The sequence below is a fragment of the Triticum aestivum genome, chromosome 6A (assembly GCF_018294505.1).
Source record: "Triticum aestivum cultivar Chinese Spring chromosome 6A, IWGSC CS RefSeq v2.1, whole genome shotgun sequence".
Lineage (NCBI taxonomy): Eukaryota > Viridiplantae > Streptophyta > Magnoliopsida > Poales > Poaceae > Triticum > Triticum aestivum.
In genome coordinates this window covers 432788026-432811223 of record NC_057809.1, presented here as the reverse complement: position 1 = coordinate 432811223, position 23198 = coordinate 432788026, and the positions used below count along the sequence as shown (strand labels likewise).

The 23198-nt window shown below is 45.8% G+C and overlaps 1 non-coding gene and 1 pseudogene across 1 annotated transcript; both read left to right on the top strand.

Annotated features, from left to right (window-relative positions):
- The first annotated feature begins 3003 nt into the window (after window positions 1–3003).
- LOC123132717 (uncharacterized) lies at window positions 3004–3099 on the top strand (annotated as a pseudogene).
- A 60-nt stretch (window positions 3100–3159) lies between these two features.
- Window positions 3160–3308, top strand: LOC123132889 (small nucleolar RNA snoR136). Its single transcript, XR_006465111.1, has one exon. It is a non-coding gene; the product is annotated as a small nucleolar RNA snoR136 (small nucleolar RNA).
- Window positions 3309–23198: the final 19890 nt, after the last annotated feature.

Sequence of the window (23198 nt, the reverse complement as noted above, 5' to 3'; positions counted from 1 at the left end):
TGATCACCAAAACATACATCAAGTGAATCACGTGGTATCCCATTGTCACCATAGATACGCACGACAAAACATACATCAAGTGTTCTCAAATCTTTAAAGACTCAATCCGATAAGATAACTTCGAAGGGGAAACTCAATTCATTACAAGAGAGTAGAGGGGGGAGAAAACATCATAGGATCCAACTATAATAGCAAAGTTCGTGATACATCAAGATCGTATCACCTTAAGAACACGAGAGAGAGATCAAACACATAACTACTGATACATACCCTCAGCCCCGAGGGAGAACTACTCCCTCCTCGTCATGGAGAGCACCGGGATGATGAAGATGACCACCGGAGAAGGATTGCCCCCTCCGGCAGGGTGCCGAAACGGGTCTAGATTGGTTTTCAGTGGCTACGGAGGCTTCTGGCGGCGAAACTCCCGATCTATTATCTGTTCTGGAAGTTTTAGGATACGTAGGTATATATGGGTGAAAGAAGCACGTCGAGGGACCGAAGGGGGGCCACGAGGCATGGGGGCGCGCCCCCACCCTCGTGGGCACCTCCCTTCTTTCCTAACGTGCACTCTAAGTTTTTCCGGTAGCTTTCCTTCCAAAAATAACTTCTCCAGTTGATTTCGTTCTGTTTCGACTCCGTTTGATATTCCTTTTATTCGAAACACTAAAATAGGCAAAAAACAACAAATCTGGGCTGGACCTCCGGTTAATAGGTTAGTCCCAAAAATAATATAAAAGTGAATAATAAAGCCCAATATTGCCCAAAACAGTAGATAACATAGCATGGAGCAATAAAAAATTATAGATACGTTGGAGACGTATCAACAATCAACTCGGATTGTCAAAGGTGGGCGGCCTGTCAAAAGGCGGTTGACAAGTTGAACCCAAGTGGCACAAATGAGGACGATAGAGTAAGTGGCATTTCATACATGTTCATCATACTTGTTGTTGGTGCTAACTTGCTTTGTTTTCATGTAGTACAACATTGCGCAAAACTTGTTCAAAGAAGAGGAGAGGAAAACCAAGAAGGGGAAGATCAAGAAAGGAAGAATATTTACTTTGCCTCATTGCTATGAAGTGTTGAAGGATGATGAAAAATGGAAGAAGCATGAAGATTTGGATGATTTGTATTTGAGCAACAAACGGAAGCGAACAATTAAGTTGGATGATGATGAGGATGATGCATGAAGTGATGACGGCAAGAGAAGCCCCACACCCAACTCGGTTTCATACTCGAAGCCAAAACGACCGGATGGGTGCAAGAGAGATAAAACCGTAAAGAAGAAGAGGAAAGGAGATGATGAGCTCAAAAATGCTATGGAAGCTATTGTGAAGGCAAGAAAAGAAGCCAACGAGGTGAGGAAAATGGCAAGGAACCAAGATGCCGCAGCCGAGGAGAGGAGGTTGGCGGCCGAGGAGAGGAAGGTGGCTTTGGAGGAGAGTAAGGTGAGCAATGAGGAGCGAACAAGATTGTTGGAATGGGAGAAACACTTGTTCTTCTTAGACACATATATCCTCAATGAGGTGCAAAAGGAGTATGTCAATCTTGCCCGTGAAGAAGTTTTGATCCAAAAAAAAGACATGATTCGCGCAATGGGTGGCGGTGGCCTCGGTGCCATGGTTGGCGGTGGCCTCGGCGCAATGGGTGGCGGTGGCCTTGGCGCGATGGGTGGCGGTGGCATCGGCATCATGGATGGCATGGGTGGCTTCGGAGGTACCGTGGGCGGTGTAATGAGAGGCATGGCTGGCTTTGGAGCACCCCCCGACGCTATGGCCATCATGGGAGGCATGAGTTTTGCTTCTCTCATGGGAGGCATAGGTGCACCTTCGGCCGTCATGGGCGGAATATCTTTAGATGTGCCTCCTCGCACACATTCCCATGAAGATGCCATTGAAGATCTTACCAACACTGTCGGAGTTTCACGTGATGCGGTGCGTGATAAGGAGAGGGAGGAAGATTCATCTTCAGAGGCGGAAGAATCGTCTTCCGAAGATCAAGACGAGGACGAAGACGAGGAGGAGAAATGATGTGTCTTTCATTTGTGTATTGAACTTGATTTGCCTTTTGAACTTGGTTGGATAAACTTGTGGGTATGATTTTGAACTTATGGGCATGAACTTTTCTCCATCAATTTGTTTATGTGAAATTTTATATGTCATGTTTATTGCATTTTGAATGTTTCATCAACTTCATTTTGTGTTCAAAATGCCATATACAATGCACCAGCGAGTCGCGCGCACTGTATTTTTGCGTGTTGCTGAAGCAGCGCGCGCTACATTTTAGCGTGGCTGCTAGAGCCAGCACTGCGTGCCACATCAAACCAGACAATGGATACGCGGCAAATCAGTTTTTTACGCGCGACGCATTTGGCGCCTGTTAGAGATATTCTTAAAGCATGCATTGAATTACTGGAGACCAACAGGCCTTATAAAAACGAACGCCTCGTCCCAAGGAGCCTTTTAAATCCGGACGGAGGTAGTACTTCATCTTTGAAATTTGTACGGGTTCAGATGCTTGCGGAGCCCGTATTTGTTCCGCGCCCTGAAAAACATGTCTTGCGGCCCATAGCAGCGCACTGGCCCATCGCTCTAGGGCCCATTAGGGTTTTGCTGCGTGAAGGCAGCGACGCGCGTTGCTATAAATACCAGTCGCTTCTTCCCCTCTTTCTCTCATCACCGCCGCCGCCTCCTTTGCTCGTTCTCTTCACCCGGCTGATTTGCTTCAATGCTTCTTTGTCCTGGTTGATTTTTCTCTCTTCATTTGAATTGCCGTTCTTCGTGTAATCCCCATTTTTCGATTTGTTGGTGCTTCGTCATCTGGTCATTGGGATGATCAGTCTCTCGAGCCTGATCGGTTCCCAATGGACTCGTTCCCTTGAAGCAACATCGTCCCGTTGTATCCCGAGTTAGCCCCTCGTGTGCCCTCCGAGTTTCTCTCCCAGGGCATCGGCAGCTCTTACATACATCTAAAAAGTTCCCATCTTTCTTTGGATATCTTGATTTCGACAACCGTGATGAGCCAATTTTACAGTTACAGACCTGTAATGACTCCTGCGGAAATGATCGCATGGTCAAAGAACATCTAAGGGACTGAGTTGTCTTAGAAATCATCATGATTCCTATTACTATATATTGGATCTTGCTTTGCTGCGTGTTTTGATCTGCTGCTTCTCTTAACAGTATTCGTGTCTGTGAACTAGTTTGTATGGTTCTCGGGCAGTGATGAGACGGGAAGCAGAAAGCAATTGTTCCTCTCGCTATCCAGTGCGGAAATTTTGTGATGCGATTGGACGTCGAGGAACTACACTGCCTTATTTGCTGAATTATTTATGCTTGGCATTTGTTTGTTTATGAAATGTTATCTCTTTTTTTCCATAGTCTGAGAATTGAAATGACAGATCAAATCGATGGTATAACGAATGAACAATGGCATGGACGAAGGATCTGCACAACGATCTGCACAGGCGTAATGGAATATTATATGCGGCTGAACTTGATTTGCTTGGTCTGGAGATGTTCCGCAAGGGTCGCATTGACTAAAATCTCTGCCATAGGTCCTTTGATAGCTTTGTATGGTTAAGGCGCAACCAGAACTTCTAAGTTTCTAAGAACCAGGACCTTAAAAATCGAATCAGGAAAACGCATAATCTGACCTGGTTATTCTGGCCTCAGAATGGCCGCACCATTCCTTGCTAAGATCAGTATATTATTATACTACTTATTAGTTAAGTCACCCAGAATTGTGAATTTGTCATGGCTTCTGTGCCATTCTGATTGTGTTGACCCCTGGGAATTCATTAGCTTGTATGACTAGATAATTGGTTTTTTCTTTCAAAATTGCTTAGCTGTAATCGTCTTCGCCGTGAGTGTTCTTATTGTGTGACGGGGGGACATCCAAGTCCTTCTGCCTGATAAGGAGCAAACTATCTGTGTTTGTATATTCCTTGGCAAACGTCACAAAACAAACCTTTTAATGTTAAGATTCCTTAGAATTTTTCCTTTGAAGGTGCTCTCATATTCCATTGCCCTTGATAGTGGCGTTGCTGCAGTTAAACTTTGGGACTTGCCATGAGACAATCAATACTTATATTTTCTGTGTATGTATTTTTGCTTTGGAGAACAACGTCATTTTGCTTTTTGGAGCAAACTATCCGTGTTTGCATATTCGTTAGTTAACCTCACAAAATGAGGGTTCAGATATTGAGGTTTCCCTTCTCTTGTGTTTAGTGGCTCTCCAATATTTTTTTTTTGGTTTTTGTTGTGTATCTAGGAGATTTAAGCTGAGAGCGTGTGTTGTCATCAGTTGTCTCTGAGGAGTTTGATAAGGACATGAGATTTCATAAATTTCCATTGCTTCTCTAATGAAACAAAGTGGAATATTGTGGACACCATTCTTAACTTCGTTGAACGAGTACATGAAGAAACCTGAACTGATTTAAATTAAATTTGCTTGGAATTGTGAAATACAAGTTGAATTCAATTAGCTGGATGCTAGTATCCTGAACTAGGCGGCCGGTAATAACTGTACTTTGTAGACATTTGGAATCGAACAACAGGTTTAGAACTTGTACCATCACTACACTTATGGTGGATAAATATCAACACTGATGGATCTACGGATATGGGTCTTATACGCGGAGGAGCAGGCTTCATTGGAGCTTTCGTTAGAGCTGGAGGCGTAAGGTACGATGGGGTAATGGACCCTTTATCCATTGAACTATTTGCAAGCAGAGATGCGATAATGATGGCATGGTAGATGGGAGAACGTCGTGTTTTCATCTCATTAGGGTGATGAAAGAGATGTCTACTATGTTTCAGGGATTTAGGCTATGTTTTGCTTGTCATTGGACTAATGTGGCGGCACACCGTCTAGCTAGGCACTTGTTAAAACTTTCTGTTTTTATGCACTTGTATTAAACAATACCTGGATGGTTGGCTGATTGTTTGCAGTCAGACATGCTAGCGCCTAATGAATAAAGAGTCGGAGGGTGTTTTAGCTTAAAAAAACTAAAATTTTTGTTTGCTTTGGTTTCAATAAGTAAGATTTTTTTAATCCAATTGAATGTTGCAATTTTCTATCGGATCTTATTTTCAGTTCCTACATTTGTTGAATTTTTTATTTTTAAATCGGAGAAGTTTCCGTATTTCTTGCTGGTTTTTATTTCTACCACCCTACATGATGAATTTAAGATTTTAGCTATGGATGTATATCCAGATGGGGCTATATATTTTTGTCATAGTTACTCTAATAGGGCATTTGCTGTATTACATTTCTTATATGTAACAAGTAGACCAGAATTATTCTTTTGGTATATGCCATTGTTTTATTGAATTATTGATGATACAATAGAATATGGCAATGATGTTAAATTCGACGATTGTTTCTCGAAACATTAGTAGTTGTCCATGCTTGAGAGCTAATGCTGCTAATTGCTTCCTTGGATGTTTGTGGCTTGTAATTTTCTCTGCAAATTTTTCTCTCTTTTAGGACCTTTTGATTCATAATATGAAAAATGTAGAAATGTTCTAACCATAATTTAAACTTATCTGCCGGCCATTGGTAGTGCGGGGAGGTGGCAGTGCGGTGGTCGGTGGCGGCCAAGCGAAGCGGCCTGTGTGCAGCGTGGTGCTGATGGCGTGGTCCTGTTGAAGGTTCGGCAATTGTCGTAGGTTGGCTTGGGAAGGGGAGGCAGCGACACCCAAGGAATTTTTTTGGGAGATATTTTGGTGAGGACAAGGGAACTGCTGGAGGTGCTCCCATATTCCATTGCCTTTGATAGCGCCATTGCTGCATTTAAACTTGGGGAGTTCTCATGAGATGCACATTTGTTCTTGCTGAAATTTTATTTCAAATGCATGCTTATGTCTTAATTGCATGTTTTGGTTTACATGTTGTGCTTTTGTTTCTTTGAATTTTTTTTTGTCGTGATGGGAGGCATTCGAGTACTTTGCTTTTATGGAGCAAACAATCCATGTTCGTTAGTCCTAAGCAACATCACAAAGTGAGCCCTTTGTTGTTGAGATTTCACTACAAGGATTTGTCCATTAAAATTGGTCTCATGCAATGGGAATGATGTTGGGCAGTACATTGGGCAGTACACAACGGCGTCCGCTTATAAGATGCTCTCGGAAGGAGGGATCAGATTTCAGGCCCATACTGCGATCTGAAAGAGCTGGGCCCTGCTCTTATGCAAGGTTTTCATGTGGCTAACGATTCAATATAGGCTTTGGACTTCGGACCGGAGACTTCGCCATGGATTACAAGATGAAACTTCACCCTGTTTCCTTTGTGAACAGGAGGAAGACATTGTGGATCACCTCCTGCTACAATGCGCCTTTGCGAGGCATGTTTGGTACTTATGCTTCTTCAAGGTGGACATTGATCTAGGTTTGGCAACTAATGAGCATGACTCCTTCTCACCAGGACAGGCTTCAAGATTGGTGGACAAGTAGACGCAAGCAAATCCAAAAAGAGGAAAGGAAGGGCTTTGATTCGTTTGTCACGCTCATTAGTTGGACGTTACAGAAGCAAAGGAACAATAGTGTTTTTCATTCTGGTAACATTTGTAGTGTGCTTGCGACGGTTGAGCCTATATTTGCCAAAATTCGGCAATGGGCTCTTGCAGGAGGGGGAGGAGTTCACCGATATTGTGAGTAGTCGCTTGAGTTAAGCTGGAGTGGAGGGGTGTGGGATCGCTGGTTTGTGGTGATCTCGCCGTTGCAATCTCTCGTACATATATTCTTTCTTCTTCTATAAAGCTAAGGTATGCCTTTGGTGTACTTTCGGAAAAAAATTGGTCTCATATTCCATTGCCCTTGATAGCAGCGATGCTGCATTTATACTTTGGGAATTGCCATGAGATGCACACGCAGAGAATGGTCGTTTACAAGCCGGCTGACAGTTGTGAGCCGGCGGCATGATGTGAAACTACGCCGTGTTTCACATCAAACAATCGTTCGCGACGTTGCGTAGAGAGCGACCATGTGCTACTACCTTCATCTTGGTCTATTAGTCCCATTTATATTTTAAGCCATATTTTGATCTTAAATTTAACTAACAAAATGTTAATGCATGTTATAAAAATAATATAATTGGAAACATGTTATAAAAATAATATAATTGGAAACTATGTTCAAAGACAAATCCAACAATGTAATCTTTGGTGACATGTATTTGTATTTTATTAATTAGATCTCTAGTCAAAATTTGGCATAAATATACAAAGAGGACTTATAAACCAGGACGGGGTAGTTGGTAATTACTCCATCAGTTTCTAAATAAGTCTTTTTAGACATTTTAAATGAAATACAACATACATATATGTGTGGACATACTTTAGAGTATAGATTCACTCATTTTACTTCGAATGTAGTCACTTGTTGGAATTTCTATAAAGACTTATATTTGGGAACGGAGGGAGTAAATCGCAAACGATTTTTAATAACCGTATGTTTACGTGTTGTTTTTGTAAAACTTGGGTAAGTGTTCCTACTCCCAACAGGGGAGCCGCATGAGTATATATTGATAGATGGCTTGGGTTACAAGAGTTAGCAGAGTTTTATCTTAATCAACAAGAAATTTTACAGGAGGTATTAAACAGGAGATAGAAGGAGATACAACACCAATATCTACCTAACTACTCCAACGTGATATACAAGCTATTCGGCCCAACAGCCTCATAACATTGTGTTTAACATCCTCCTTTAATCTAAACTTCTCAAGTTTAGATTACGCTTAAACTCTTCAAACAGTCTTGTTGATAATGCCTTAGTAAACCCATCAACCACTTGATCCTTTAAAGGAATGAACCGAATATGCAATTCTTTGCTAGCAACTCTCTCTCTAACAAAATGATAATCAATCTCAATATTTTTCGTTCTTGCATGAAAAACAGGATTGACAGAGAGATAAGTGGTACCAATATTGTCACACCAGAGGCATGGAGTTTGTGTGTGAAATATTCCAAGTTCTTTAAGCAAAGACTTAACCCATATAATTTCTGCAGTAGCATTGGCTAGTGCTTTGTATTCTGCCTCAGTACTTGATCTTTACAGTGGCTTGTTTCTTTGCACACCAAGAGATTAAGTTAGGTCCAAAGAAAACTGCAAAGCCACCTGTAGACCTTCTGTCATCTAAGCAACCTGCCCAATCAGAATCAGAAAAGGCACTAACAAGTGTAGAGGTTGACTTGGTGAATGTTAACCCAATGCTTAGTGTGTTCTTCACATATCTCAATATGTGCTTAGCAGCAGTCCAGTGAGCAGAAGTAGGTGCATGAAGATACTGACATACTTTATTTATAGCAAATGAAATACCAGGCCTCATGAGTGTCAAGTACTGAAGTGCTCCTACCAAACTCCTGTATTTAGTACCATCCTCTTGACCCAAAGGTACACCCTCTGTGAGAGACAATATTTCTGAACTGGAGAGCGGCGTTGGTGATGGTTTACAGCCCTGCAATCCTGCCTTGCTCAAAAGATCAGTGGCATATTTCTCTTGAGAGAGATGAAGACCACCTTCTTGGTTGCGCTTGACTTCAATACCAAGGAAAAAATGCAAGTCATCGAGATCTTTTAGAGCAAAATCTGGCTGTAAATCTTGCAAGAGAGCTGTAAATGCCTCATTGGAGGAACTAGTGACAATAATATCATCGACATAGATAAGCACAAAAATAGTTGTGTTGGAGTGGCGATAAATAAATAAAGAAGTGTCAGACTTGGAAGGAACAAAACCAAGACTTTGCAATTTGGAGCTCAAGCAAGAGTACCATGCTCGTGGAGCCTGTTTCAGGCCATAAAGTGACTTATCAAGTCCGCAGACATGGAAGGCCTGTTTGGATCTTCAAACACAGGAGGTTGTTTCATATATACTTCCTCTTCCAGAACACCATGAAGAAACACGTTCTGTACATCTAGTTGACGAAGACACTAGCCACGAGACACAACAATGGAGAGAACCAGGCGAATAGTAGCTGCTTTAACAACGGGACTAAAAGTATCCTCATAGTCAAGTCCATACCTCTGCTTGAATCCTTTTGCAACGAGATGTGCTTTATAACGATCAATGGTACCGTCTGACCTCCTTTTGATACGAAAGACCCACTTGCAATCAATAAGGTTTGTACCTGGAGAGGAAGGAACAAGGTGTCAAGTATGATTTTTCTGAAGGGCACAAAACTCCTCATCCATGGCATGTTTCCATTTGGGATCACCAAGTGCTTCATGAACAGTGCGAGGTTCTCCTGTAGATGTATCAGATACGACCAAGCCATATTTAGTTTTGTAATTAACGAAATGAATCGTGCCTGTTTGAAGTCGTGTACGAGGTGGCTGCAGCGGCACAGAAGATCCAGAGAGGGCAGAATCCTCCTCGACAGGCGAGTCGGCCAAATCCGCAGCGGACCGAGGCGATCCCGAGGCGGCTGGCGCGGTCAGATCCTCTATGGCAGAATCAGAGGGCGTTGAAGGAGGATGTGCCACAGAAGTGTTGGGGATCGTAGCAGAAATTTAAAATTTTCTACGCATCACCAAGATCAATCTATGGAGTAATCTAGCAACGAAGGGAAGGAGAGTGCATCTACATACCCTTGTAGATCGCTAAGCGGAAGCGTTCAAGTGAACGGGGTTGATGGAGTCATACTCGTCGTGATCCAAATCATCGATGATCCTAGCGCCGAACGGACGGCACCTCCGCGTTCAACACACATACGGAACGGAGACGTCTCCCACGCCTTGATCCAGCAAGGAGGAAGGAGAGGTTGAGGAAGAGAGTCCAACAACAGCACGACAGCGTGGTGGTGATGGAGTGGCAGTTCTCCGGCAGGGCTTCGCCAAGTTCACGCGGAGGAGGAGAGGTATTGGAGGGGAGGGGCTGCGCCAGGTTCAAGGGTGTGGCCGCCCTCCCACCCCTCCACTATTTATAGGTGGGGAGAGAGGGGGCCGGCCCCCCTAGATCCCATCTAGGGTTGGGGGCGGCGGCCAAGGGGGGGAGGAGTGCTTCCCAAGTCAAGTGGAGGCCCTCCCCCTTAGGGTTTCCCCTCTCCCATGCGCATGGGCCTTGGGGAGGCTGGTGCCCTTGGCCCATTAAGGTTAGGGCGCCCCCTTACAGCCCATGCTGCTGTATTGGACGTGGTGGAACATCCGGACCTCCGGACCCCTCCGGAACCTTCCGGAAGCTTCCCGGTACAATACCGGAAAAACCCGAACTTTTCCCGAAACCCGAACAAGAACTTTCCATATATAAATCTTTACCTCCGGACCATTCCGGAACTCCTCGTGACGTCCGGGATCTCATCCGGGACTCCGAACAACATTTGGTAATCACATACAAGTCTTCCTAATAACCCTAGCGTCATCAAACCTTAAGTGTGTAGACCCTACGGGTTCGGGAACCATGCAGACATGACCGAGACAACTCTCCGGCCAATAACCAACAGCGGGATCTGGATACCCATGTTGGCTCCCACATGTTCCATGATGATCTCATCGGATGAACCACGATGTCGAGGATTCAATCAAACCCGTATTCAATTCCCTTTGTCCAGCGGTATTGTACTTGCCCGAGATTCGATCGTCGGTATCCCGATACCTTGTTCAATCTCGTTACCGGCAAGTCTCTTTACTCGTTCCGTAACACATCATCCCGTGATCAACTCCTTGGTCACATTGTGCACATTATGATGATGTCCTACCGAGTGGGCCCAGAGATACCTCTCCGTTTACACGGAGTGACAAATCCCAGTCTCGATTCGTGCCAACCCAACGGACACTTTCGGAGATACCTGTAGTGTACCTTTATAGCCACCCAGTTACATTGTGATGTTTGGCACACCCAAAGCACTCCCACGGTATCCGGGAGTTGCACAATCTCATGGTCTAAGGAAATGATACTTGACATTAGAAAAGCTTTAGCAAACGAACTACACGATCTTGTGCTAGGCTTAGGATTGGGTCTTGTCCATCACATCATTCTCCTAATGATGTGATCCCGTTATAAACGACATCCAATGTCCATGGTCAGGAAACCGTAACCATCTATTGATCAACGAGCTAGTCAACTAGAGGCTTACTAGGGACATGGTGTTGTCTATTTATCCACACATGTATCTGAGTTTCCTATCAATACAATTCTAGCATGGATAATAAACGATTATCATGAACAATGAAATATGATATAATAATAACTAATTTATTATTGCCTCTAGGGCATATTTCCAACAGTCTCCCACTTGCACTAGAGTCAATAATCTAGTTCACATCGCCATGTGATTAACACTCACAGGTCACATCGCCATGTGACCAACATCCAAAGAGTTTACTAGACTCAATAATCTAGTTCACATCACTATGTGGTTAACACTCAATGAGTTCTGGGTTTGATCATGTTATGCTTGTGAGAGAGGTTGTAGTCAACTGGTCTTGCCATATTCAGATCCCTATGTATTTCGCAAAACTTTATATCGTAGATGCTGCTACCATGTTTCACTTGGAGCTATTCCAAATTATTGCTCCATTTTACGTATTCAGTATCTCTACTCAGAGCTATCCGGATAGGTGTTAAGCTTGCATCGACGTAACTCTTTACGTCGAACTCTTTATCACCTCCATAACCGAGAAACATTTCCTTATTCCTCTAAGGATATTTTTGACCGCTATCTGGTGATCCAATCCTAGATCACCTTTGTACCCTCTTGCCAGACATGTGGCAAGGCACACATCTGGTGCGGTACTCAGCATGGCATACCGTATAGAGCCTATGACAAAAGCATAGGGGACGACCTTCGTCCTTCCTCTTTCTTCTGCCGTGGTCAATCTTCGAGTCTTACTCAACTTCACACCTTACAACTCAGGTAAGAACCCCTTCTTTGACTGATCTATTTTGAACTCCTTCAAAAACATGTCAAGGTGTGCGTTCTTTGAAAGTGTCATCAGGCGTCTTGATCTATCTCTATAGATCTTGATGCCCAATATGTAAGCAGCTTTATCCAGGTCTTCCTTTGAAAAACACCCTTCAAACAACCGTTTATGCTTTCCAGAAATTCTACATTATTTCGGATCAACAATATGTCATCCACATATACTTATCAGGAATGTTGTAGTGCTCCCACTCACTTTCTTGTAAATACAAGTTTCTAACAAACATTGTATAAACCTAAAAGCTTTGATCACTCCATCAAAGCATATATTCCGATTCCGAGATGCTTGCTCTAGTCCATAGAAGGATTGCTGGAGCCAGCATACCTTTTAGCATCTTTAGGATCGACAAAACCTTTTATTGCATCACATACAACTTTTTATTACGAAAACTCGTTTTGACATCCATCTGTCAGATGCTAACATGATTTCGATGGACTTAAGCATCGCTATGGGTGAGAAATTCTCATCGTAGTCAACTCCTTGAACTTGTGAAAAGACTCTTTCCCACAAGTCGAGCTTCATAGACGGTAACATTACCACCCACGTCCGTCTTCTTCTTAAAGATCCATTTATCTCAATGGCTCGCTGATCAGCGGGCAAGTCCACCAAAGTCCATACTCTATTCTGATACATGGATCCTATCTCGGATTTCATGGCTTCTAACCATTTATCGGAATATGGGCCCACCATCGCTTCTCCATAGCTCGTAGGTTCATTGTTGTCCAACAACATGATATCTAAGACAGGATTACCGTACCACTCAGGAGTAGTACATATCCTTGTCGACCTACGAGGTTCGATAGCAACTTGATCCGAAGCTTCATGATCACTATCACTAGCTTCTTATTCAACAGACGTAGGCTCCACAGAAAACATCTTTCTATGTTGCATCACTCTCTGGTTGAAGTAAAGGTTCGACAACCTCATCAAGTCCTATCTTCCTCCCACTCAATTCTTTCGAGAGAAACTCCTTCTCGAGAAAGGACCCATTCTTAGCGACAAACAATTTGCCCTCAGATCTGAGATAGAAGGTATACCCACCTGTCACCTTTGGGTATCCTATGAAGATGTGTTTGTCCGCTTTGGGTTCGAGCTTCTCCGGCTGAAGCCTTAAGCATCGCAGCCCCAAACATTAAGAAACGACAGCTTAGGTTTCTCTAAACCATAGTTCATATGGTGTCGTCTCAATGGAATTGTGTGGTGCCTTATTTAAAGTGAGTGCGGTTGTCTCTAATGCCTAACTCACAAACGATAGTGGTAATTCGATAAGAGACATCATGGTATGCACCATATCCAATAGGGTGCAGTTGTGATGTTCGGACACACCATCACACTATGGTGGTCCAGGCGGTATTAGTTGTGAAACAATTTCCACAATGTCTTAATTGTGTGCCAAACTCGTAACTCAGATATTCATCTCTATGATCATATCATAGACATTTTATCATCTTGTCATGACGATCTTCAACTTCACTCTGAAATTACTTAAACCTTTCAATAATTCAGACTTGTGTTTCATCAAGTAAATATACTCAGCATCTACTCAAATCATCTGTGAAGTAAGAACATAACGATATCCACTGCGTGCCTCAGCACTCATTGGACTGCACACATCAAAATGTATTACTTCCGACAAGTTACTTTCTTGTTCCATCTTACTGAAAACGAGGCCTTTCAGTCATCTTGCCCATGTGGTATGATTTGCATGTCTCAAGTGATTCAAAATCAAGTGAGTCCAAACGATCCATCTGCATGGAGTTTCTTCATGCATATCTACCAATAGACATGGTTCGCATGTCTCAATCTTTTCAAAAACGAGTGAGTCCAAAGATCCATCAACATGGAGCTTCTTCATGCGTTTTATACCAACATGACTCAAATGGCAGTGCCACAAGTAAGTGGTACTATCTACATCTTTTGGCGTGAACATGTGTATTACTACGACCGAGATTCACTGAACCATTCACATAGGGTGCATGACCATGGAAGGCATTATTCATGTAAACAGAATAACCATTATTCTCTAACTTAAATGAATAACCGTATTGCAATGAACATGATCTAATCATATTCATGCTCAACGTAGACACCTGATAACATTTATCTAGGTTCAATACTAATCCCGAAGGCAGGTGGAATGTGCGATGATGATCTCATCAACTTTGGAAACACTTCCAACACACATCGTCACCTCGCCCTTAGCCAGTCTTGTTTAGTCCGTAGCTTTTGCTTCAAGTCACCAATAATAGCAACTGAACCGGTATCCAATACCCAGGTGCTACCAGGAGTACTAGTGAGGTACACATTAATAACACACATATACTTTGTTGAAGTTGCCAGCCTTCTTATCTACCATGCATTTGGGGTAATTCCGCTACCAGTGACCGTTCCCCTTACAATAGAAGCACTTAGTCTCGGGTTTGGGTTCAACCTTGGGTTCCTTCACCGGAGCGGCAACTGGTTTGCCATCCATGAAGTTTCCCTTCTAGCCCTTGCCCTTCTTGAAACCAGTGGTCTTGTTAAACCATCAACACTTGATGCTCCTTCTTGATTTCTACCTTTTGCGGTCTTAAGCACCGCGAACAGCTCCGGGATCAACTCCATCCCTTGCATGTCATAGTTCATCATGAAGATCTAGTAGCTTAGTGATAGTGGCTAGAGAACTCTATCAATCACTATCTTATTTGGAAGTTTAACTCCCACTTGATTTAAGTGATTGTAGCACCCAGACATTCTGAGCACATGCTCACTAGCTGTGCTATTCTCCTCCATCTTGTTGGCAAAAGAACTTGTTAGAGGTCTCACACCTCTCAACACGGGCATGAGCCTGAAATCCCAATTTCAGCTCTTGGAACATCTCATATGTTCTATGGCGTTCAAAACGTCATTGGAATCCCGATTCTAAGCCGTAAAGTATGGTGCACTAAACTATCAAGTACTCATCAGGATGTGTCCGTCAGGTGTTCACAACATCCACAGACGACGTTGTAGGGGTTTGCACATCGAGCAGTGCATCAAAGACGTAAGCCTTCTGCGTAGCAGTGAGGACACTCCTTGGACTACGGACCCAGTCCGCATCATTGCTTACAATATCTTTCAACTTAATCTTTCTCTAGGAACGTATTGAAACAGGGAGCTACAACGTGAGCTATTTATCTACAACATATTTGCAAAGACAATTTAGACTATGTTCATGATAATTGAGTTCATCTAATCAAATTATTTAATGAACTCCCACTCAGATATACATCCCTCTAGTCATCTAAGTGAAACATGATCCGAATCGACTAGGCCGTGTCCGATCATCACGTGAGACGGACTAGTCATCAACGGTGAACATCTCATGTTGATCATATCTTCTATACGACTCATGTTCGACCTTTTGGTCTTCCGTGTTCCAAGGCCATGTCTGTACATGCTAGGCTCGTCAAGTCAACCTAAGTGTTTCGCATGTGTCCCGAGGCCATGTCTGTACATGCTAGGCTCGTCAACACCCGTTGTATTCGAATGTTAGAATCTATCACACCCGATCATCATGTGGTGCTTCGAAACAACGAACCTTCGCAACGGTGCACAGTTAGGGGGAACACTTTTGTTGAAATTTTAGAGAGGGATCATCTTATTTAAGCTACCATCGTTCTAAGCAAATAAGATGTAAAACATGATAAACATCACATGCAATCAAATAGTGACATGATATGGCCAATATCATTTTGCTCCTTTTGATCTCCATCTTCGGGGCTCCATGATCATCATTGTCACCGGCATGACACCATGATCTCCATCATCATGATCTCCATCATCGTGTCTTCTTGAAGTTGTCTCATCATCTATTACTTCTACTACTATGGCTAACGCTTTAGCAATAAAGTAAAGTAATTACATGACATTTATGTTGACACGCAGGTCATAAATAAATTAAGACAACTCCTATGGCTCCTGCCGGTTGTCATACTCATCAACATGCAAGTCGTGATTCCTATTACAAGAACATGATCAATCTCATACATCACATATATCATTCATCACATCCTTTTGGCCAGATCACATCACAAGGCATATGCTGCAAAAACAAGTTAGACGTCCTCTAATTGTTGTTGCAAGTTTTTACGTGGCTGCTATAGGTTTCTAGCAAGAACGTTTCTTACCTACGCGAAAACCACAACGTGATATGCCAATTTCTATTTACCCTTCATAAGGACCCTTTTCATCGAATCCGATCCAACTAAAGTGGGAGAGATAGACACCCGCTAGCCACCTTATGCAACTAGTGCATGTCAGTCGGTGGAACCAGTCTCACGTAAGCGTACGTGTAAGGTCGGTCCGGGCTGCTTCATCCCACGATGCCGCCGAATCAAGATAAGACTAGTAATGGGAAGTAAATTGACAATATCGACGCCCACAACTGCTTTGTGTTCTACTCGTGCATAGAAACTACGCATAGACCTAGCTCATGATCCCATTGTTGGGGATCGTAGCAGAAATTAAAAATTTTCTACGCATCACCAAGATCAATCTATGGAGTAATCTAGCAACGAAGGGAAGGAGAGTGCATCTACATACCCTTGTAGATCGCTAAGCGGAAGCGTTCAAGTGAACAGGGTTGATGAAGTCGTACTCGTCGTGATCCAAATCACCGATGATCCTAGCGCCGAACGGACGGCACCTCCGCGTTCAACACACGTACGAAACGGAGACGTCTCACACGCCTTGATCCAGCAAGGAGGAAGGAGAGGTTGAGGAAGAGAGTACAACAGCAACACGACAGCGTGGTGGTGATGGAGTGGCAGTTCTCCGGCAGGGCTTCGCCAAGCTCACGCGAAGGAGGAGAGGTATTGGAGGGGAGGGGCTGCGCCAGGTTCAAGGGTGTGGCCGCCCTCCCACCCCTCCACTATTTATAGGTGGGGAGAGAGGGGGCCGGCCCCCCTAGATCCCATCTAGGGTTGGGGGCGGTGGCCAAAGGGGGGAGGAGTGCCTCCCAAGTCAAGTGGAGGCCCTTCCCCTTAGGGTTTCCCCTCTCCCATGCGCATGGGCCTTGGGGGGGGCTGTGCCCTTGGCCCATTAAGGTTAGGGTGCCCCCTTACAGCCCATGCTGCTGTATTGGACGTGGTGGAACATTTTCCGGACCTTCGGACCCCTCCGGAATCCTCCGGAACCTTCCCGAAGCTTCCCGGTACAATACCGGAAAAAACCGAACTTTTCCCGAAACCCGAACAACAACTTTCCATATATAAATCTTTACCTCCGGACCATTCCGGAACTCCTCGTGACGTCCGGGATCTCATCTGGGACTCTGAACAACATTCGGTAATCACATACAAGTCTTCCTAATAACCCTAGCGTCATTGAACCTTAAGTGTGTAGACCCTACGGGTTCGGGAACCATGCAGACATGACCGAGACAACTCTCCGTCCAATAACCAACAGCGGGATCTGGATACCCATGTTGGCTCCCACATGTTCCACGATGATCTCATCGGATGAACCATGATGTCGAGGATTCAATCAATCCCGTATTCAATTCCCTTTGTCCAGCAGTATTGTACTTGCCCGAGATTCGATTGTCGGTATCCGGATACCTTGTTCAATCTCGTTACCGGCAAGTCTCTTTACTCATTCTGTAACACATCATCCCATGATCAATGATGAAGCTATGTACCTAGGGTAGGGTCACGGACCTGTCCTAACTGCCCTACCCAAGGACACCTCTAGAATAAATCACCCTTCAATCGACTTGGGGGTGTTCCACTCGACATACTCAAAGACATTCGACCAAGAAGCAATTACTCGACCAAGATCCAACCACTCGACGGCCAGGAGACCTAAAGTCACTCCACACACTAACAGTCGGTCACTAAGTAGCTTTTATGGTCATCATAGCACTTTATTACTAGCGTTATCAGTAACGCCCTGCCTTAATGTACATTGAACCCTTCGTAACGTGGGATGGCCGGGGTCCTGGCGCATTCTATATAAGCCACCCCCCTCCTCCGAGACAAGGGTTCGCACCTGTGTAACTCATACACACATAATCCAGTCGACCGCCTCCGGGCTCCGAGACGTAGGGCTTTTACTTCCTCTGAGAAGGGCCTGAACTCATAAACCTTGTGTCCTTACAACCTCTCCATAGCTAAGACCTCACCTCTCCATACTTAACCCCCTACATTACTGTCAGAGTTAGAACCACGACAGTTGGCGCCCACCGTGGGGCGGGTGTTTTAGCGTTTTGTTGGAGGAGTTGCGATCTTTTCCGACCCGAATCATCATGGTTTTCGATGGAGTTTTGGTGGAGGTCCGCGAGATCCGTCTCGGCGCGCTCACGTTCATCGCCGATGACTCCGCCTGGCTTCAGGAGGCTCCGCTCGATGTGGACGCACTCCCTGTCCGCGGGGCAACGCACTTTAGCACGTGCGTCCGCGACGTTCTCCTGCGGCAACCGTCGACCCCCTACCGGTCGGCTCCTGTGTTGTCCTCCCTCCCCGTTTCCCGCCGGCGCAAGTGCTCCGGTCGGTCGAGACTTCAGCTTTGGGTGAGACACGCGGTTGCCCGTCAGTCGGCCACCCCTCAAGTCACGGCGATCGAGCCCGACGAATCCCTCTACGGCCTGTTTGACTGGCTCCGAAGCGACTGCATCTGAGTGCGACAGTAGCGATCCGGCGGCGGAGGTTTTGATGGTCAACGGACCGCCCAGTCCCCCCGGTTTTACCCGCACCGACGGAGGCGCAGGAGGAGGCGACCCGTCGCGTCCCCATGAGGAATATCTTCCCGAGCCTCTCACGTCGCTGCAGAGAGAAGAACTTCACCGCCGGAACATGGATGCGCTGCACACTCCTATCGTTGGAGAAACCCCCGAGGCTCGCGCCTTGGAGGACGCGCGCCTGGCAAACTTGGCCGAGCGCACTCGACTAGAGAACCTCCAGCGAGCACTCGATGAGCGTGCGTGACAACGGGTTCCCGAATCCAGTCGACGTCAGCTTTTCCCACCCCCCGCGGGTATATCGGACTTCGATTCAGAATTTAGCAGCTGTGGCCCGTATAGCGGAGTCGATTCAGCCTTCCCAGTCGGAGGCTGGCAGAGGCTTGCTACAGATCAGAGCGTTACTCCGGGCAGCAGGAGATCAGAATTCCGCTGTTTCTCAGTCGCGGAACAGAATTCACAGCAGATCCGTTGCCGCGGACACAGTCCAGTCGGCTCACAGCCCGAGATCGCCCCCGAGACGTGAGGGACGTGGAGACCGGCGCGACCAGTATGGAAACCATGAGCAGTATGATCACCAAGTCGATCATGACGGTCGACGTCGAGTGCCCACGCCTCCCCCGAGGAGCGGGTCATATGTGCCTCGCCAGCAGGATGACAGGCGCCCTCATAGTGGTGGGCAAAGGATTCCAGTCGACCCCAGAGGGCCAGGCTTTGACGCGAGATCCATCCTCGTCCGGGGTCTGGTCGACAGGAACAGAGCTCACCGAGAAGGCCATGATAGAGATGCGCCTGCCAGCAGCAGAGTACATGTTTCGGGGCCAGAGTGCTTTAGTAGAGCCATCAGGGCTGCTGTGATTCCTCCCAATTTTAGGTTGGCGACTGGAGTCAGTAAGTTCACTGGAGAGTCCAAGCCTGATACTTGGCTTGAGGACTACCGAGTGGCCGTCCAGATTGGCGGCGGCAATGATGAAGTGGCCATGAAGCACCTGCCTCTCATGTTAGAGGGCTCGGCCAGAGCGTGGCTAAACCAGTTAGCGCCTAGCAGCATTTACACTTGGGAAGATCTCTCCTGAGTGTTCGTCACCACATTTGAGGACACATGCAAGCGACCAATAGGACTGACGGAACTGCAGTCTTGTGTGCAGAAGTCGAATGAAACTTTGAGGGATTACATCCAGAGATGGATCACGTTACATCACTCGGTGGAAAATGTGCCTGACCACCAAGCAGTTTGTGCCTTCAAGGAAGGCGTCAAGTACAGAGAGCTGAATTTGAAATTCGGTCGAACCGGAGATATGTCCCTGAATCGGATGATGGAGATTGCCACCAAGTAGGCTAATGGTGAAGATGAGGATCGACTCAGAAGTGGCAAGCTCAAGTCAGTCGCCCAAGAAACCGGAGGCAATTCCAATCGGAAACAGAAGCGGAAAGCCGAGCCAGCGGCTCCCGGGGAAGCCTTAGCTTTGGCCCAAGGGAAGTCTAAAGGGAAACCTAAAGGGCCTTGGAATCCCAAAAAGGTTAAAGACCAGGAGGGAAATGATGTGTTGGACTTACCATGTCTCGTCCACATGAAGAAAGATGAAGAGGGTAATTTTATTTACCCGAAACATACCACTCGGCAGTGTCGACTTTTGATCCAGCAGTTCCAGGGCAAGCAGCCCAAGGGTAAGGAAAAGGAGTCAGACAAGGTCGAGGACAAAGAGGACAGTGATGACGGATACCCTCAAGTCAATTCCACCCTGATGATTTTTGCTGATGTTGAGAGCAAAAGTCGACTGAAAGTTATTAACCAAGAGGTGAATATGGTCGCTCCGGCGACACCTAGTTACCTGAAATGGTCTCAGACTGCAATAACACTCGACCAATCCGACCACCCAACGCACATCGCCACCCCTAGGAGGCAAGCTTTGGTGGTCGACCCAGTTGTTGAAGGCACTCGACTGACCAAAGTCCTGATGGATGGTGATAGTGGTTTGAACATATTATACGCTGAGACGTTGAAGGGGATGGGCATTCCGATGTCTAGACTCAGTGCCAGCAACATGATTTTCCATGGAGTCATTCCTGGGATGAAGGCTGAATCACTCGGCCAGATTGCTCTTGATGTGGTTTTCAGTGATTCCAAGAATTACCGCAAAGAAAAGTTGACATTTGAAGTTGTAGACTTCCAGAGTGCCTATCACGCTATTTTGGGCAGGCCGGCTTATGCACGCTTCATGGCCTGACCATTTTACGTGTATCTCAAATTGAAGATGCCTGGCCCCAAAGGTGTGATCAGCATTACGGGCAATCGGAAGAAAGCGGAGGAATGTTTTCAGAAAGGTTCGAAGATCGCCGACGCACAGATGGCAGTGGTGGAGTTGCAGGAATACCAGAAGACTTCAGACCCGAGTGATCTGTTGCGAGCCAAGAAGCCCGCTACAGAGTCAGCTTTCCAGTGGACTGGTGACACGAAGACAGCTCACATCCACCCAACCGACCCCAGCGCCGCCCCGACTCATATCTCGACAACAGTCGACTTCAAATAGGAAGAAGCGCTCGTCCAGTTCCTCCGTGAGAACTAGGACATCTTCGCATGGAAGCCTTCTGACATGCCTGGTGTTCCCAGGGAGCTGGCTGAGCATCGCCTGAGAGTCAACTCAAAAGTAAAACCTGTCAAGGAACATCTTCGACGGTTCGCCATCCAAAAGAGAAAAGCTATTGGCGAAGAGGTGGCTCGGCTCTTAGCAGCGGAGTTCATCCGAGAGATCTACCACTCTGAGTGGCTCGCCAACGTTGTCATGGTCCCCAAGAAGGACAAGTCACTTCGCATGTGCATTGAATTTAAACATATCAATCGGGCCTGCCCGAAAGATCATTTTCCTCTCCCCCGCATCGACCAGATAGTCGACTCGACTGCAGGATGTGAGCGACTGTCTTTCTTAGACGCCTATTCCGGGTACCATCAGATCCGTCTGTATGGACCTGACGAGATCAAGACAACTTTCATCACTCCATTCGGGTGCTTCTGTTATGTTACCATGCAGTTCAGCCTCAAGAATGCCGGAGCCACATTCATGAGGATGATTCAGAAGTGTTTACTCACTCAAATCAGTCGAAACGTGGAAGCATACATGGATGATATTGTGGTCAAGTCACGGAAGGGTTCCGACCTTTTGACTGACCTTGCTGAAACCTTTGCCAACCTCAGGAGGTATGATATCAAGCTTAATCCATCAAAGTGTACATTCGGAGTCCCTGGCGGAAAGTTACTCGGCTTTCTCGTTTCCGAACGAGGAATCGACGCCAATCCAGAAAAAGTTGGCACTATACTTCGAATGAAAAGCCCTGTGCGAGTGCACGACGTCCAGAAGCTTACTGGTTGTTTGGCCGCCCTAAGTCGATTCCTATCTTGTCTCGGTGAAAAGGCATTACCTCTTTACCGATCGATGAACAAGTCTGACAAGTTCGAGTGGACTCCTGAAGCTGATGCAATGTTTGCAGAGCTCAAAGCTCTGCTCTCCACCCAGCCGGTGCTTGTTGCCCCAATCAGCAAAGAGCCTTTGCTGCTTTACATTGCAGCCACAGGACAAGTCGTCAGTATGGTACTTATGGTCGAGCGGGAAGAAGAAGGGAAAACCTTCAAAGTTCAGCGCCCAGTACATTATATTTCTGAAGTCTTGACCCCATCAAAGCAAAGATATACTCACTATCAGAAGCTTGTATATGGGATTTATATGACCACCAAGAAAGTTGCTCACTACTTCTCTAATCATTCCATTACAGTCGTCAGCGACGCTCCATTATCGGAGATCCTGCATAACAGGGATGCAACTGGTCGAGTGGCAAAATGGGCGATTGAACTCCTTCCCCTTGATATCAAGTTTGAGGCAAAGAAAGCTATCAAGTCCCAAGCAATTGCAGATTTCGTCGCCGAGTGGATTGAACAGCAACTGCCGACTCAGATTCACTCGGAGCATTGGACCATGTTTTTCGACGGCTCCAAGATGCTGAGTGGTTCCGGTGCCGGAGTGGTGTTGGTCTCCCCCAGAGGAGATAAACTCAGATATGTTCTTCAAATCCATTTCGAGTCCTCCAATAACAAAGCAGAATATGAAGCACTTTTATATGGGTTGCGCATGGCCATCTCACTCGGCGTCCATCGCCTCATGGTCCATGGCGACTCAGATTTGGTGGTTAATCAGGTGATGAAGGAATGGGATGTCAGAAGTCCAGCCATGACTGGTTATTGCAATGCAGTGAGAAAGCTGGAGAAGAAATTCGAGGGGTTAGAGTTTCATCACATACCCCGACTGAAAAATCAAGCAACTGATGATCTGGCAAAAATAGGTTCCAAAAGAGAAGCCATTCCCAGCAATGTGTTTCTGGAACATATCCACACACCATCAGTCCAGGAGGATCCCTTCGTCAAAGAGGCCCCGCAGCCAAAAAGTGCCACGGATCAGAGTGAAGTTGAAGTTCCAGCTGTGGTCGACCTGGTCATGGAAGTCTTGGTTATCACCCCTGTCTGGACAGAACCGTACATCGCGTACATCCTAAGGAAAGAACTCCCAGAAGACGAAGAAGAGGCTCGACAGATAGTC